The 18584-nt window shown below is 43.5% G+C and overlaps 1 long non-coding RNA gene across 1 annotated transcript in view; it reads left to right on the forward strand.

Annotated features, from left to right (window-relative positions):
* The window catches only part of LOC307181248, a 283355-nt gene that overhangs the window by 28342 nt on the left and 236429 nt on the right, over window positions 1-18584 (forward strand). The window contains exon 2 of the long non-coding RNA XR_013826222.1: window positions 5302-5379. This is a non-coding gene — a long non-coding RNA (uncharacterized lncRNA). The remainder of the gene's footprint in view (window positions 1-5301; window positions 5380-18584) is intronic.

Raw genomic sequence — 18584 nt, forward strand, 5'->3', positions numbered from 1 at the left:
AACACGTCTCCCGATCACATGGTTGATCATACTCTAGGTTCCACATGCATGTTTTAGATGAAGGAAGAATACCTTAAACCTGGGTAGTTGAAACCCGTGGAATGGGTACCATGCAATATGACTTCAAAGGGTCTTCATTTGCTCACCGAACCTCTCCAATCCTATCACTGCTGCGTTTATGCCCCTGTACACATGCTTGATTTTCTTTCAGAGACATAGCAATCCATAGGTTTTAAGATACTTACTAATCAGGTACATTCTTAGGCGTTTAATATGGGTTGTTGAGTCCATTTCGTTGAGCAAGGAGTAGCTCTTGTCTATTCCATATTTGGCTTAAGGAACTTTATCTGTGCTCATTTCAATCTCTGGTTTTATGCAGCACCCCAACTCACCTTTCCCCTTAAGCAAGCATAAGTTGGTTTTCTAAATTTGAGACACTGTTCTGTTCTGTAATTCAGTTCCTGTGTAGCCAGGTTTCCATTCCGTGTATTACTGATATCTTATGATGTTTCTTTTTCTGTGTGACTTATTTCCGTTAGAATCATCATACCTGAATCCACTCATTGTGCTGCTAAGGGCCTGATGACATAGATTTCATTGCTGAGTGATATTGCTTTGTAAGTGAATACCACAACTTCTTTATCCATTTTTTACTTTCTGTGATGTTGAACTTGTACTGTAAACGAGGTTCTTGTAAACAGAGCCGTTCCAAACATTGGGGTGGCTGTGTCTTTTTGATTTTAATTTCCCTAAGCTATAGGACCAAGAGTGGAAGTGCCCTAGGTTCTGTTGCTTTGTTTTTTAGATGTTTCAGGAAACACCATACACTTCTCCCGAGTGGTTGTTGGCAAATTACATCCCGCCCATCAGCATAACAAGGCTCCCAGTTCTCCATGGCCTGTCCTGCCTTTCTGGATTTTACACTTTTTTCAGATGGCCCTTCTGACCGGGGAGAAGTGAGACTTCATTGTAGTGCAGATTTCCTTTGCCAGCTTGCTTGGTTGGCCAAAAAGGACGTATGCGTTTTTTCCTGAATATATTCAGGAATATATTCAGGAAAAAACGCATACGCCCGTTTTGGCCAAGTGCATCATTGTGGACGTTCTGCCTCTTTTCCTATGCTTTCAATGCAATTCCAGTCTACCTCCTGAAATCGGTTTCCTGCAATTCTGCCCCGCTTTCAAGTCCTCTTGGCAGCCTTCCTTCAGTCTATTTTTGGACGATAGCTGTCATTTATAACTCTGCAGGTTTGTGAATTACAGTGCCCCTGAGCTCCTTTCTTCAACTCGCTTTCTTGTGAGCTGGCCGCAACACCGCAGAATGGCTTCAGGCCCTAATCTGGTTCCGGCACGGCACGCTGAGCCTTTGGTTAATTCCTCTTCCTGGTGGGAAATGAGAGTTAAATTTGCCCGTTCAGACACCTCCAGCTAGCCTCTCATTGGTTCTCGCTATTCCTGTTCATCTTCCGCAGAAATTGCAAACTGGGCCAAACAGGAGGTTAAAGGGACTGACTCTCCAAGTGGGGAGAGTGTTAGTAAAGCGTCTGGAATGTTGCACCCGAGTACCAGGGGAGGAAAACTGAGACATATTTGAACACGTCTCCCGTTCACATGGTTGATCATACTTGGGTTCCACATGCATGTTTTAGTTGAAGGAAGAATACCTTAAACCTGGGTACTTGAAACCCGTGGAATGGGTACCATGCAATATGACTTCAAAGGGTCTTCATTTGCTCACCGAACCTCTCCAATCCTATCACTGCTGCGTTTATGCCCCTGTACACATGCTTGATTCTCTTTCGGAGACATAGCAATCTATAGGTTTTAAGATACTTACTAGTCAGGTACATTCTTAGGCGTTTAATATGCGGTGTTGAGTCCATTTCGTTGAGCAAGGAGTAGCTCTTGTCTATTCCATATTTGACTTAAGGAACTTTATCTGTGCTCATTTCAATCTCTGGTTTTACGCAGCACCCAAACTCACCTTTACCCTTAAGCAAGCATAAGTTGTTTTTCTAAATTTGAGACCCTGTTCTGTTCTGTAATTCAGTTCCTGTGTAGCCAAGTTTACATTCCGTGTATTACTGACATCTTATGATGTTTCTTTTTCTGTGTGACTTATTTCAGTTAGAATCATCATACCTGAATCCACTCATTGTGCTGCTAAGGGCCTGATGACACAGATTTCATTGCTGAGTGATATTGCTTTGTAAGTAAATACCACAACTTCTTTATCCATTTTTCACTTTCTGCGATGTTGAACTTGTACTGTAAACGAGGTTCTTGTAAACAGAGCCGTTCCAAACTTTGGGGTGGCTGTGTCTTTTTGATTTTAATTTCCCTAAGCCATAGGACCATAAGGGGCAGTGCCCTAGGCTCTGTTGCTTTGTTTTTTAGATGTTTCAGGAAACACCATACACTTCTCCCGAGTGTCTGTTGGCAATTTGCATCCCGCCCATCAGCATAACAAGGCTCCCAGTTCTCCATGGCCTGTCCTGCCTTTCTGGATTTTACACTTTTTTCAGATGGCCCTTTTGACCGGGGGGAAGTGAGACTTCATTGTAGTGCAGATTTCCTTTGCAAGCTTGCTTGGTTGGCCAAAAAGGGCGTATGCGTTTTTTCCTGAATATATTCAGGAAAAAACGCATACGCCCTTTTTGGCCAAGTGCATCATTGTGGACGTTCTGCCTCTTTTCCTATGCTTTCAATGCAATTCCAGTCTACCTCCTGAAATCGGTTTCCTGCAATTCTGCCCCGCTTTCAAGTCCTCTTGGCAGCCTTCCTTCAGTGTATTTTTGGACGATAGCTGTCATTTATAACTCTGCAGGTTTGTGAATTACAGTGCCCCTGAGCTCCTTTCTTCAACTCGCTTTCTTGTGAGCTGGCCGCAACACCGCAGAATGGCTTCAGGCCCTAATCTGGTTCCGGCACGGCTCGCTGAGCCTTTGGTTATTTCCTCTTCCTGGTGGGAAATGAGAGTTAAATTTGCCCGTCCAGACACCTCCAGCTAGTCTCTCATTGGTTCTCGCTATTCCTGTTCATCTTCCGCAGAAATTGCAAACTGGGCCAAACAGGAGGTTAAAGGCGCTGACTCTCCAAGTGGGGAGAGTGTTAGTAAAGCGTCTGGAATGTTGCACCCGAGTACCAGGGGAGGAAAACTGAGACATATTTGAACACGTCTCCCGTTCACATGGTTGATCATACTTGGGTTCCACATGCATGTTTTAGCTGAAGGAAGAATACCTTAAACCTGGGTAGTTGAAACCCGTGTAAAGGGTACCATGCAATATGACTTCAAAGGGTCTTCATTTGCTCACCGAACCTCTCCAATCCTATCACTGCTGCGTTTATGCCCCTGTACACATGCTTGATTCTCTTTCGGAGACATAGCAATCCATAGGTTTTAAGATACTTACTAGTCAGGTACATTCTTAGGCGTTTAATATGCGGTGTTGAGTCCATTTCGTTGAGCAAGGAGTAGCTCTTGTCTATTCAATATTTGACTTAAGGAACTTTATCTGTGCTCATTTCAATCTCTGGTTTTATGCAGCACCCCAACTCACCTTTCCCCTTAAGCAAGCATAAGTTGGTTTTCTAAATTTGAGACCCTGTTCTGTTCTGTAATTCAGTTCCTGTGTAGCCAAGTTTACATTCCGTGTATTACTGATATTTTATGATGTTTCTTTTTCTGTGTGACTTATTTCAGTTAGAATCATCATACCTGAATCCACTCATTGTGCTGCTAAGGGCCTGATGACACAGATTTCATTGCTGAGTGATATTGCTTTGTAAGTAAATACCACAACTTCTTTATCCATTTTTCACTTTCTGCGATGTTGAACTTGTACTGTAAACGAGGTTCTTGTAAACAGAGCCGTTCCAAACTTTGGGGTGGCTGTGTCTTTTTGATTTTAATTTCCCTAAGCTATAGGACCAAGGGTGGAAGTGCCCTAGGTTCTGTTGCTTTGTTTTTTAGATGTTTCAGGAAACACCATACACTTCTCCCGAGTGGTTGTTGGCAAATTACATCCCGCCCATCAGCATAACAAGGCTCCCAGTTCTCCATGGCCTGTCCTGCCTTTCTGGATTTTACACTTTTTTCAGATGGCCCTTTTGACCGGGGAGAAGTGAGACTTCATTGTAGTGCAGATTTCCTTTGCCAGCTTGCTTGGTTGGCCAAAAAGGACGTATGCGTTTTTTCCTGAATATATTCAGGAATATATTCAGGAAAAAACGCATACGCCCGTTTTGGCCAAGTGCATCATTGTGGACGTTCTGCCTCTTTTCCTATGCTTTCAATGCAATTCCAGTCTACCTCCTGAAATCGGTTTCCTGCAATTCTGCCCCGCTTTCAAGTCCTCTTGGCAGCCTTCCTTCAGTCTATTTTTGGACGATAGCTGTCATTTATAACTCTGCAGGTTTGTGAATTACAGTGCCCCTGAGCTCCTTTCTTCAACTCGCTTTCTTGTGACCTGGCCGCAACACCGCAGAATGGCTTCAGGCCCTAATCTGGTTCCGGCACGGCACGCTGAGCCTTTGATTATTTCCTCTTCCTGGTGGGAAATGAGAGTTAAATTTGCCCGTCCAGACACCTCCAGCTAGTCTCTCATTGGTTCTCGCTATTCCTGTTCATCTTCCGCAGAAATTGCAAACTGGGCCAAACAGGAGGTTAAAGGCGCTGACTCTCCAAGTGGGGAGAGTGTTAGTAAAGCGTCTGGAATGTTGCACCCGAGTACCAGGGGAGGAAAACTGAGACATATTTGAACACGTCTCCCGATCACATGGTTGATCTTACTCTAGGTTCCACATGAATGTTTTAGATGAAGGAAGAATACCTAAAACCTGGGTAGTTGAAACCCGTGGAACGGGTACCATGCAATATGACTTCAAAGGGTCTTCATTTGCTCACCGAACCTCTCCAATCCTATCACTGCTGCGTTTATGCCCCTGTACACATGCTTGATTCTCTTTCGGAGACATAGCAATCTATAGGTTTTAAGATACTTACTAGTCAGGTACATTCTTAGGCGTTTAATATGCGGTGTAGAGTCCATTTCGTTGAGCAAGGAGTAGCTCTTGTCTATTCCATATTTGGCTTAAGGAACTTTATCTGTGCTCATTTCAATCTCTGGTTTTATGCAGCACCCCAACTCACCTTTCCCCTTAAGCAAGCATAAGTTGGTTTTCTAAATTTGAGACCCTGTTCTGTTCTGTAATTCAGTTCCTGTGTAGCCAAGTTTACATTCCGTGTATTACTGATATCTTATGATGTTTCTTTTTCTGTGTGACTTATTTCAGTTAGAATCATCATACCTGAATCCACTCATTGTGCTGCTAAGGGCCTGATGACACAGATTTAATTGCTGAGTGATATTGCTTTGTAAGTAAATACCACAACTTCTTTACCCATTTTTCACTTTCTGCGATGTTGAACTTGTACTGTAAACGAGGTTCTTGTAAACAGAGCCGTTCCAAACTTTGGGGTGGCTGTGTCTTTTTGATTTTAATTTCCCTAAGCTATAGGACCAAGAGTGGAAGTACCCTAGGTTCTGTTGCTTTGTTTTTTAGATGTTTCAGGAAACACCATACACTTCTCCGGAGTGGTTGTTGCCAATTTACATCCCGCCCATCAACATAACAAGGCTCCCAGTTCTCCATGGCCTGTCCTGCCTTTCTGGATTTTACACTTTTTTCAGATGGCCCTTTTGACCGGGGGGAAGTGAGACTTCATTGTAGTGCAGATTTCCTTTGCAAGCTTGCTTGGTTGGCCAAAAAGGGCGTATGCGTTTTTTCCTGAATATATTCAGGAAAAAACGCATACGCCCTTTTTGGCCAAGTGCATCATTGTGGACGTTCTGCCTCTTTTCCTATGCTTTCAATGCAATTCCAGTCTACCTCCTGAAATCGGTTTCCTGCAATTCTGCCCCGCTTTCAAGTCCTCTTGGCAGCCTTACTTCAGTCTATTTTTGGACGATAGCTGTCATTTATAACTCTGCAGGTTTGTGAATTACAGTTCCCCTGAGCTCCTTTCTTCAACTCGCTTTCTTGTGAGCTGGCCGCAACACCGCAGGATGGCTTCAGGCCCTAATCTGGTTCCGGCACGGCACGCTGAGCCTTTGGTTAATTCCTCTTCCTGGTGGGAAATGAGAGTTAAATTTGCCCGTCCAGACACCTCCAGCTAGTCTCTCATTGGTTCTCGCTATTCCTGTTCATCTTCCGCAGAAATTGCAAACTGGGCCAAACAGGAGGTTAAAGGGACTGACTCTCCAAGTCGGGAGAGTGTTAGTAAAGCGTCTGGAATGTTGCACCCGAGTACCAGGGTACGAAAACTGAGACATATTTGAACACGTCTCCCGATCACATGGTTGATCATACTCTGAGTTCCACATGCATGTTTTAGCTGAAGGAAGAATACCTTAAACCTGGGTAGTTGAAACCCGTGGAATGGGTACCATGCAATATGACTTCAAAGGGTCTTCATTTGCTCACCGAACCTCTCCAATCCTATCACTGCTGCGTTTATGCCCCTGTACACATGCTTGATTCTCTTTCGGAGACATAGCAATCCATAGGTTTTACGATACTTACTAGTCAGGTACATTCTTAGGCGTTTAATATGCGGTGTTGAGTCCATTTCGTTGAGCAAGGAGTAGCTCTTGTCTATTCCATATTTGGCTTAAGGAACTTTATCTGTGCTCATTTCAATCTCTGGTTTTATGCAGCACCCCAACTCACCTTTCCCCTTAAGCAAGCATAAGTTGGTTTTCTAAATTTGAGACCCTGTTCTGTTCTGTAATTCAGTTCCTGTGTAGCCAAGTTTCCATTCCGTGTATTACTGATATCTTATGATGTTTCTTTTTCTGTGTGACTTATTTCAGTTAGAATCATCATACCTGAATCCACTCATTGTGCTGCTAAGGGCCTGATGACATAGATTTCATTGCTGAGTGATATAGCTTTGTAAGTAAATACCACAACTTCTTTATCCATTTTTCACTTTCTGAGATGTTGAACTTGTACTGTAAACGAGGTTCTTGTAAACAGAGCCGTTCCAAATTTTGGGGTGGCTGTGTCTTTTTGATTTTAATTTCCCTAAGCTATAGGACCATAAGTGGAAGTGCCCTAGGCTCTGTTGCTTTGTATTTTCGATGTTTCAGGAAACACCATACACTTCTCCCGAGTGTCTGTTGGCAATTTACATCCCGCCCATCAGCATAACAAGGCTCCCAGTTCTCCAGAGCCTGTCCTGCCTTTCTGGATTTTATACTTTTTTCAGATGGCCCTTTTGACCGGGGGGAAGTGAGACTTCATTGTAGTGCAGATTTCCTTTGCAAGCTTGCTTGGTTGGCCAAAAAGGGCGTATGCGTTTTTTCCTGAATATATTCAGGAAAAAACGCATACGCCCTTTTTGGCCAAGTGCATCATTGTGGACGTTCTGCCTCTTTTCCTATGCTTTCAATGCAATTCCAGTCTACCTCCTGAAATCGGTTTCCTGCAATTCTGCCCCGCTTTCAAGTCCTCTTGGCAGCCTTCCTTCAGTCTATTTTTGGACGATAGCTGTCATTTATAACTCTGCAGGTTTGTGAATTACAGTGCCCCTGAGCTCCTTTCTTCAACTCGGTTTCTTTTGAGCTGGCCGCAACACCGCAGCATGGCTTCAGCCCCTAATCTGGTTCCGGCACGGCACACTGAGCCTTTGTTTAATTCCTCTTCCTGGTGGGAAATGAGAGTTAAATTTGCCCGTCCAGACACCTCCAGCTAGCCTCTCATTGGGTCTCGCTATTCCTGTTCATCTTCCGCAGAATTTGCACACTGGGCCAAACAGGAGATTTAAGGGACTGACTCTCCAAGTCGGGAGAGTGTTAGTTAAGCGTCTGGACTGTTGCACCCGAGTACCAGGATACGAAAACTGAGAAATATTTGAACACATCTCCCGATCACATGGTTGATCATACTCTAGGTTCCACATGCAAGTTTTAGCTGAAGGAAGAATAACTTAAACCTGGAGAGTTAAGACCCGTGGAATGGGTACCATGTAATATGACTTCAAAGGGTCTTCATTTGCTCACCGAACCTCTCCAATCCTATCACAGCTGCGTTTATGCCCCTGTACACATGCTTCATTCTCTTTCGGAGACATAGCAATCCATAGGTTTTAAGATACTTACTAGTCAGGTACATTCTTAGGCGTTTAATATGGGGTGTTGAGTCCATTGCGTTGAGCAAGGAGTAGCTCTTGTCTATTCCATATTTGGCTTAAGGAACTTTATCTGTGCTCATTTCAATCTCTGGTTTTATGCAGCACCCCAACTCACCTTTCCCCTTAAGCAAGCATAAGTTGGTTTTCTAAATTTGAGACCCTGTTCTGTTTTGGAATGCAGTTCCTGTGTAGCCTAGTTTACATTCCGTGTATTAGTGATATCTTATGATGTTTCTTTTTCTCTGTGACTTATTTCAGTTAGAATCATCGTACCTGAATCCACTCATTATGCTGCTACGGGCCTGATGACATAGATTTCATTGCTGAGTGATACTGCATTGTACATCAGTACCACAAGTTCTTTAATCATTTTTCACTTTCTGTGATATTGAACTTGTACGGTAAACGAGGTTCTTGTAAACGGAGGCGTCCCAAACTTTGGGGTGGCTGTGTCTTTTTGATTTTAATTTCCCTAAGCTATAGGACCATAAGTGGAAGTGCCCTAGGCTCTGTTGCTTTGTTTTTTCGATGTTTCAGGAAACACCATACACTTCTCCTGAGTGTCTGTTGGCAATTTACATCCCGCCCATCAGCATAACAAGGCTCCCAGTTCTCCATGGCCTGTCCTGCCTTTCTGGATTTTACACTTTTTTCAGATGGCCCTTTTGACCGGGGGGAAGTGAGACTTCATTGTAGTGCAGATTTCCTTTGCAAGCTTGCTTGGTTGGCCAAAAAGGGCGTATGCGTTTTTTCCTGAATATATTCAGGAAAAAACGCATACGCCCTTTTTGGCCAAGTGCATCATTGTGGACGTTCTGCCTCTTTTCCTATGCTTTCAATGCAATTCCTGTCTACCTCCTGAAATCGGTTTCCTGCAATTCTGCCCCGCTTTCAAGTCCTCTTGGCAGCCTTACTTCAGTCTATTTTTGGACGATAGCTGTCATTTATAACTCTGCAGGTTTGTGAATTACAGTGTCCCTGAGCTCCTTTCTTCAACTCGCTTTCTTGTGACCTGGCCGCAACACCGCAGGATGGCTTCAGGCCCTAATCTGGTTCCGGCCCAGCATGCTGAGCCTTTGGTTAATTCCTCTTCCTGGTGGGTAATGAGAGTTAAATTTGCCCGTCCACACACCTCCAGCTAGCCTCTCATTGGTTCTCGCTATTCCTGTTCATCTTCCGCAGAAATTGCAAACTGGGCCAAACAGGAGGTTAAAGGGACTGACTCTCCAAGTGGGGAGAGTGTTAGTAAAGCGTCTGGAATGTTGCACCCGAGTACCAGGGGAGGAAAACTGAGACATATTTGAACACGTCTCCTGTTCACATGGTTGATCATACTCTGGGTTCCACATGCATGTTTTAGCTGAAGGAAGAATACCTTAAACCTGGAGAGTTGAGACCCGTGGAATGGGTACCATGCAATATGACTTCAAAGGGTCTTCATTTGCTCACCGAACCTCTCCAATCCTATCACTGCTGCGTTTATGCCCCTGTACACACGCTTGATTCTCTTTTGGAGACATAGCAATCCATAGGTTTTAAGATACTTACTAGTCAGGTACATTCTTAGGCGTTTAATATGGGGTTTTGAGTCCATTTCGTTGAGCAAGGAGTAGCTCTTGTCTATTCCATATTTGGCTTAAGCAACTTTATCTGTGCTCATTTCAATCTCTGGTTTTATGCAGCACCCCAACTCACCTTTCCCCTTAAGCAAGCATAAGTTGGTTTTCTAAATTTGAGACCCTGTTCTGTTTTGGAATGCAGTTCCTGTGTAGCCAAGTTTACATTCCGTGTATTAGTGATATCTTATGATGTTTCTTTTTTTGTGTGACTTATTTCAGTTAGAATCATCATACCTGAATCCACTCATTGTGCTGCTAAGGGCCTGATGACACAGATTTCATTGCTGAGTGATATTGCTTTGTAAGTAAATACCACAACTTCTTTATCCATTTTTCACTTTCTGCGATGTTGAACTTGTACTGTAAACGAGGTTCTTGTAAACAGAGCCGTTCCAAACTTTGGGGTGGCTGTGTCTTTTTCATTTTAATTTCCCTAATCTATAGGACCATAAGTGGAAGTGCCCTAGGTTCTGTTGCTTTGTTTTTTAGTTGTTTCAGGAAACACCATACACTTCTCCCAAGTGCTTCTTCGCAATTTACATCCCGCCCATCAGCATAACAAGGCTCCCAGTTCTCCATGGCCTGTCCTGCCTTTCTGGATTTTACACTTTTTTCAGATGGCCCTTTTGACCGGGGGGAAGTGAGACTTCATTGTAGTGCAGATTTCCTTTGCAAGCTTGCTTGGTTGGCCAAAAAGGGCGTATACGTTTTTTCCTGAATATATTCAGGAAAAAACGCATACGCCCTTTTTGGCCAAGTGCATCATTGTGGACGTTCTGCCTCTTTTCCTATGCTTTCAATGCAATTCCAGTCTACCTCCTGAAATCGGTTTCCTGCAATTCTGCCCCGCTTTCAAGTCCTCTTGGCAGCCTTACTTCAGTCTATTTTTGGACGATAGCTGTCATTTATAACTCTGCAGGTTTGTGAATTACAGTGCCCCTGAGCTCCTTTCTTCAACTCGCTTTCTTGTGAGCTGGCCGCAACACCGCAGGATGTCTTCAGGCCCTAATCTGGTTCTGGCACGGCACGCTGAGCCTTTGGTTAATTCCTCTTCCTGGTGGGAAATGAGAGTTAAATTTGCCCATCCAGATACCTCCAGCTAGTCTCTCATTGGTTCTCGCTATTCCTGTTCATCTTCCACAGAAATTGCAAACTGGGCCAAACAGGAGGTTAAAGGGACTGACTCTCCAAGTGGGGAGAGTGTTAGTAAAGCGTCTGGAATGTTGCACCCGAGTACCAGGGTACGAAAACTGAGACATACTTGAACACGTCTCCCGATCACATGGTTGATCATACTCTAGGTTCCACATGCATGTTTTAGCTGAAGGAAGAATACCTTAAACCTGGGTAGTTGAAACCCGTGGAATGGGTACCATGCAATATGACTTCAAAGGGTCTTCATTTGCTCACCGAACCTTTTCAATCCTATCACTGCTGCGTTTATGCCCCTGTACACATGCTTGATTCTCTTTTGGAGACATAGCAATCCATAGGTTTTAAGATACTTACTAATCAGGTATATTCTTAGGCGTTTAATATGCGGTGTTGAGTCCATTTCGTTGAGCAAGGAGTAGCTCTTGTCTATTCCATATTTGGCTTAAGGAACTTTATCTGTGCTCATTTCAATCTCTGGTTTTATGCAGCACCCCAACTCGCCTTTACCCTTAAGAAAGCATAAGTTGGTTTTCTAAATTTGAGACCCTGTTTTGTTCTGTAATTCAGTTCCTGTGTAGCCAAGTTTACATTCCGTGTATTACTGATATCTTATGAAGTTTCTTTTTCTGTGTGACTTATTTCAGTTAGAATCATCATACCTGAATCCACTCATTGTGCTGCTAAGGGCCTGATGACACAGATTTCATTGCTGAGTGATATTGCTTTGTAAGTAAATACCACAACTTCTTTATCCATTTTTCACTTTCTGCGATGTTGAACTTGTACTGTAAACGAGGTTCTTGTAAACAGAGCCGTTCCAAACTTTGGGGTGGCTGTGTCTTTTTCATTTTAATTTCCCTAAGCTATAGGACCATAAGTGGAAGTGCCCTAGGCTCTGTTGCTTTGTTTTTTAGATGTTTCAGGAAACACCATACACTTCTCCCGAGTGGTTGTTGGCAATTTACATCCCGCCCATCAGCATAACAAGGCTCCCAGTTCTCCATGGCCTGTCCTGCCTTTCTGGATTTTACACTTTTTTCAGATGGCCCTTTTGACCGGGGGGAAGTGAGACTTCATTGTAGTGCAGATTTCCTTTGCAAGCTTGCTTGGTTGGCCAAAAAGGGCGTATGCGTTTTTTCCTGAATATATTCAGGAAAAAACGCATACGCCCTTTTTGGCCAAGTGCATCATTGTGGACGTTCTGCCTCTTTTCCTATGCTTTCAATGCAATTCCAGTCTACCTCCTGAAATCGGTTTCCTGCAATTCTGTCCCGCTTTCAAGTCCTCTTGGCAGCCTTACTTCAGTCTATTTTTGGACGATAGCTGTCATTTATTACTCTGCAGGTTTGTGAATTACAGTGCCCCTGAGCTCCTTTCTTCAACTCGCTTTCTTTTGAGTTGGCCGTAACACCACAGGATGGCTTCAGGCCCTAATCTGGTTCCGGTACGGCACGCTGAGCCTTTGGTTATTTCCTCTTCCTGGTGGGAAATGAGAGTTAAATTTGCCCGTCCAGACACCTCCAGCTAGCCTCTCATTGGTTCTCACTATTCCTGTTCATCTTCCGCAGAAATTGCAAACTGGGCCAAACAGGAGGTTAAAGGCGCTGACTCTCCAAGTGGGGAGAGTGTTAGTAAAGCGTCTGGAATGTTGCACCTGAGTACCAGGGGAGGAAAACTGAGACATATTTGAACACGTCTCCTGATCACATGGTTGATCATACTCTGGGTTCCACATGCATGTTTTAGCTGAAGGAAGAATACCTAAAATCTGGGTATTTGAAACCCGTGGAATGGGTACCATGCAATATGACTTCAAAGGGTCTTCATTTGCTCACTGAACCTCTCCAAACCTATCACTGCTGCGTTTATGCCCCTGTACACATGCTTGATTCTCTTTCGGAGACATAGCAATCTATAGGTTTTAAGATACTTACTAGTCAGGTACATTCTTAGGCGTTTAATATGCGGTGTTGAGTCCATTTCGTTGAGCAAGGAGTAGCTCTTGTCTATTCCATATTTGGCTTAAGGAACTTTATCTGTGCTCATTTCAATCTCTGGTTTTATGCAGCACCCCAACTCACCTTTCCCCTTAAGCAAGCATAAGTTGGTTTTCTAAATTTGAGACCCTGTTCTCTTCTGTAATTCAGTTCCTGTGTAGCCAAGTTTACATTCCGTGTATTACTGATATCTTATGATGTTTCTTTTTCTGTGTGACTTATTTCAGTTAGAATCATCATACCTGAATCCACTCATTGTGCTGCTAAGGGCCTGATGACACAGATTTCATTGCTGAGTGATATTGCTTTGTAAGTAAATACCACAACTTCTTTATCCATTTTTCACTTTCTGCGATGTTGAACTTGTACTGTAAACGAGGTTCTTGTTAACAGAGCCGTCCCAAATTTTGGGGTGGCTGTGTCTTTTTGATTTTAATTTCCTTAAGCTATAGGACCATAAGTGGAAGTGCCCTAGGTTCTGTTGCTTTGTTTTTTAGATGTTTCAGGAAACACCATACACTTCTCCCGAGTGGTTGTTGGCAATTTACATCCCGCCCATCAGCATAACAAGGCTCCCAGTTCTCCATGGCCTGTCCTGCCTTTCTGGATTTTACACTTTTTTCAGATGGCCCTTTTGACCGGGGGGAAGTGAGACTTCATTGTAGTGCAGATTTCCTTTGCAAGCTTGCTTGGTTGGCCAAAAAGGGCGTATGCGTTTTTTCCTGAATATATTCAGGAAAAAACGCATACGCCCTTTTTGGCCAAGTGCATCATTGTGGACGTTCTGCCTCTTTTCCTATGCTTTCAATGCAATTCCAGTCTACCTCCTGAAATCGGTTTCCTGCAATTCTGCCCCGCTTTCAAGTCCTCTTGGCAGCCTTACTTCAGGCTATTTTTGGACGATAGCTGTCATTTATAACTCTGCAGGTTTGTGAATTACAGTGCCCCTGAGCTCCTTTCTTCAACTCGCTTTCTTGTGAGCTGGCCGCAACACTGCAGGATGGCTTCAGGCCCTAATCTGGTTCCGGCACGGCACACTGAGCCTTTGGTTATTTCCTCTTCCTGGTGGGAAATGAGAGTTAAATTTGCCCGTCCAGACACCTCCAGCTAGCCTCTCATTGGTTCTCGCTATTCCTGTTCATCTTCCGCAGAAATTGCAAACTGGGCCAAACAGGAGGTTAAAGGTGCTGACTTTCCAAGTGGGGAGAGTGTTAGTAAAGCGTCTGGAAGGTTGCACCCGAGTACCAGGGGAGGAAAACTGAGACATATTTGAACACGTCTCCCGATCACATGGTTGATCATACTCTGAGTTCCACATGCATGTTTTAGCTGAAGGAAGAATACCTTAAACCTGGGTAGTTGAAACCCGTGGAATGGGTACCATGCAATATGACTTCAAAGGGTCTTCATTTGCTCACCGAACCTCTCCAATCCTATCACTGCTGCGTTTATGCCCCTGTACACATGCTTTATTCTCTTTCGGAGACATAGCAATCTATAGGTTTTAAGATACTTACTAGTCAGGTACATTCTTAGTCGTTTAATATGGGGTGTTGAGTCCATTTCGTTGAGCAAGGAGTAGCTCTTGTCTATTCCATATTTGGCTTAAGGAACTTTATCTGTGCTCATTTCAATCTCTGGTTTTATGCAGCACCCCAACTCACCTTTCCCTTAAGCAAGCATAAGTTGGTTTTCTTAATTTGAGACCCTGTTCTGTTTTGGAATGCAGTTCCTGTGTAGCCAAGTTTACATTCCGTGTATTAGTGATATCTTATGATGTTTCTTTTTCTGTGTGACTTATTTCAGTTAGAATCATCATACCTGAATCCACTCATTGTGCTGCTAAGGGCCTGATGACACAGATTTCATTGCTGAGTGATATTGCTTTGTAAGTAAATACCACAACTTCTTTATCCATTTTTCACTTTCTGCGATGTTGAACTTGTACTGTAAACGAGGTTCTTGTAAACAGAGCCGTTCCAAACTTTGGGGTGGCTGTGTCTTTTTCATTTTAATTTCCCTAAGCTATAGGACCATAAGTGGAAGTGCCCTAGGCTCTGTTGCTTTGTTTTTTAGATGTTTCAGGAAACACCATACACTTCTCCCGAGTGGTTGTTGGCAATTTACATCCCGCCCATCAGCATAACAAGGCTCCCAGTTCTCCATGGCCTGTCCTGCCTTTCTGGATTTTACACTTTTTTCAGATGGCCCTTTTGACCGGGGGGAAGTGAGACTTCATTGTAGTGCAGATTTCCTTTGCAAGCTTGCTTGGTTGGCCAAAAAGGGCGTATGCGTTTTTTCCTGAATATATTCAGGAAAAAACGCATACGCCCTTTTTGGCCAAGTGCATCATTGTGGACGTTCTGCCTCTTTTCCTATGCTTTCAATGCAATTCCAGTCTACCTCCTGAAATCGGTTTCCTGCAATTCTGTCCCGCTTTCAAGTCCTCTTTGCAGCCTTACTTCAGTCTATTTTTGGACGATAGCTGTCATTTATTACTCTGCAGGTTTGTGAATTACAGTGCCCCTGAGCTCCTTTCTTCAACTCGCTTTCTTTTGAGTTGGCCGCAACACCACAGGATGGCTTCAGGCCCTAATCTGGTTCCGGTACGGCACGCTGAGCCTTTGGTTATTTCCTCTTCCTGGTGGGAAATGAGAGTTAAATTTGCCCGTCCAGACACCTCCAGCTAGCCTCTCATTGGTTCTCGCTATTCCTGTTCATCTTCCGCAGAAATTGCAAACTGGGCCAAACAGGAGGTTAAAGGCGCTGACTCTCCAAGTGGGGAGAGTGTTAGTAAAGCGTCTGGAATGTTGCACCCGAGTACCAGGGGAGGAAAACTGAGACATATTTGAACACGTCTCCTGATCACATGGTTGATCATACTCTGGGTTCCACATGCATGTTTTAGCTGAAGGAAGAATACCTAAAATCTGGGTATTTGAAACCCGTGGAATGGGTACCATGCAATATGACTTCAAAGGGTCTTCATTTGCTCACTGAACCTCTCCAATCCTATCACTGCTGCGTTTATGTCCCTGTACACATGCTTGATTCTCTTTCGGAGACATAGCAATCTATAGGTTTTAAGATACTTACTAGTCAGGTACATTCTTAGGCGTTTAATATGCGGTGTTGAGTCCATTTCGTTGAGCAAGGAGTAGCTCTTGTCTATTCCATATTTGGCTTAAGGAACTTTATCTGTGCTCATTTCAATCTCTGGTTTTATGCAGCACCCCAACTCACCTTTCCCCTTAAGCAAGCATAAGTTGGTTTTCTAAATTTGAGACCCTGTTCTCTTCTGTAATTCAGTTCCTGTGTAGCCAAGTTTACATTCCGTGTATTACTGATATCTTATGATGTTTCTTTTTCTGTGTGACTTATTTCAGTTAGAATCATCATACCTGAATCCACTCATTGTGCTGCTAAGGGCCTGATGACACAGATTTCATTGCTGAGTGATATTGCATTGTACGTAAGTACCACAAGTTCTTTATCCATTTTTCACTTTCTGCGATATTGAACTTGTACCGTAAACGAGGTTCTTGTAAACAGAGCCGTCCCAAACTTTGGGGTGGCTGTGTCTTTTTGATTTTAATTTCCCTAAGCTATAGGACCATAAGTGGAAGTGCCCTAGGATCTGTTGCTTTGTTTTTTAGATGTTTCAGGAAACACCATACACTTCTCCAGAGTGGCTGTTGGCAATTTACATCCCGCCCATCAGCATAAGAAGGCTCCCAGTTCTCCATGGCCTGTCGTGCCTGTATGGATTTTACACTTTTTTCAGATGGCCCTTTTGACCGGGTGGAAGTGAGACTTCATTGTAGTGCAGATTTCCTTTGCAAGCTTGCTTGGTTGGCCAAAAAGGGCGTATGCGTTTTTTCCTGAATATATTCAGGAAAAAACGCATACGCCCTTTTTGGCCAAGTGCATCTTTGTCGAGTTTCTGACTCTCTTCATATGCTTTCAATGCAATTCCAGTCTACCTCCTGAAATCGGTTTCCTGCAATTCTGCCTTGCTTTCAATGCCTCTTCATAGCCTTACCTCAATATATTTTTTAAAAATAGTTGGCCTTTATAACTCTGCAGGTTTTTGAATTGCAGTGGCCCTTAGCTCCATTTTTTAGCTCTTATTTTTGTGGTCTTGCCCCATAACCACAGGATTCCTTGAAGCCCTATTTTTCTTCTGGGGCACCTTGCTGTGCCTTTGGTTAATTCTTCTTACTGATGTGATATTAGAGTGACATGTGCCCATTGAAACCGCTACAGCTAGTTTCTCACTGGTTCCCCCTATTCCCATTCATCCTCTGCACTAACTGCAGACTGTGCGATACCAGAACTTAAAGGCATTGACTCCATGTGGGGATGTTGTTAGTAAAGCGGCTGGAATGTCGATCCGGAGCCCCAGGAGAGGAAAAATGAGGTGCGTTTTAGAAACCTTTCCCGATCATATGGTATACCAGTCGCTGGGTTTCCCAAGCATGGTTTAGCTGTAGGAAGATTCCCTTCAACCTGGAGTGTTGGGACCCTTGGACTGAGTAGCATGAAGTATTGCATTAAACTTTCGGCAGTTGCTCACCAAAGCTCACCAATCCTGTCAGCCCCAAGTGTCCAGCCTTATGTCTTATCCAGCTGTGGGTTTATATGTGGTCAATCCAGGTTGCATCACAGCCCCTGAGCGAATTTTGTAAGAATTTTTCTCTCTTTCATTGTTTCAGCGTTTTGTTTTTAAAATTTATTTCTATAATGGGGTTTAGCTCCTTTTCACTGCTGTGTTTGTGCCGCTCTGCACACACTTGATTCCCTTATGGAGATATATCAATACATGGGTTTTAAGATTCTTATTCCTCAGATATATTTCTCTGCGGTGTATAGGGTGTGTTGAGGCCTGTTCATTGAGCAAGGTGTAGATCTTGTCTAATACCTATTTGGTTTATTGAACGGTATCTGTGCTAATTTCAAACTCTGGTTTTATGCATCACCCCACCTCTCCTTTCCCCTTAAGCTGACATAAGTGTGTTTTCTAAATGTGAGACACTGTTCTGTTCTGTAATTCATTTCTTGTGCAGCCATATTTACCCTCCCTCTATAAGTGATATCTTATGATATGTTTCTTTTTCTGTTTGACTTATTTCAAGTAGTATTATCGGACCTAAATCCACTCTTTATCCTTCTACTAGCCTTATTACATTGATTTCATGGTGAAGAGATATTCCATTGTACATAAGTACCACATCTTCTTTATCCATTGTTCTCTTTCCTGGGATATTTAAGGTGTACTGAAGTTGAGGTTCTTGTAAACAGAGTAGCCCTAAACTGTGGTGTGCTTGTGTCTTGTTGATTTTTAGACTTCCCTAGATATACTCCCATGATTGGAAGTGTCCTATGCTCTGTAGCTCTGTTTTTTAGATGATTTAGGAACCACCATACACTTCTCCAGAGTGGCTCTCGGCAGTTCACACACTGCCCATCAGCGTATAAAGGCTCCCTGTTCTCCATGGCCTGTCCTGCATTTCTGGTTTTTACAATTTTTTAGGATGGCCCTTTTGACCGGTGGGAAGTGAGACTTCTTTGTTGTGCACATTTGCATTGCTTGCTTGCTTCGTTGCCCATAAAG

Source organism: Stenella coeruleoalba, assembly GCF_951394435.1.
Source record: "Stenella coeruleoalba genome assembly, contig: scaffold_93, whole genome shotgun sequence".
NCBI classification, from domain to species: Eukaryota; Metazoa; Chordata; class Mammalia; order Artiodactyla; family Delphinidae; genus Stenella; species Stenella coeruleoalba.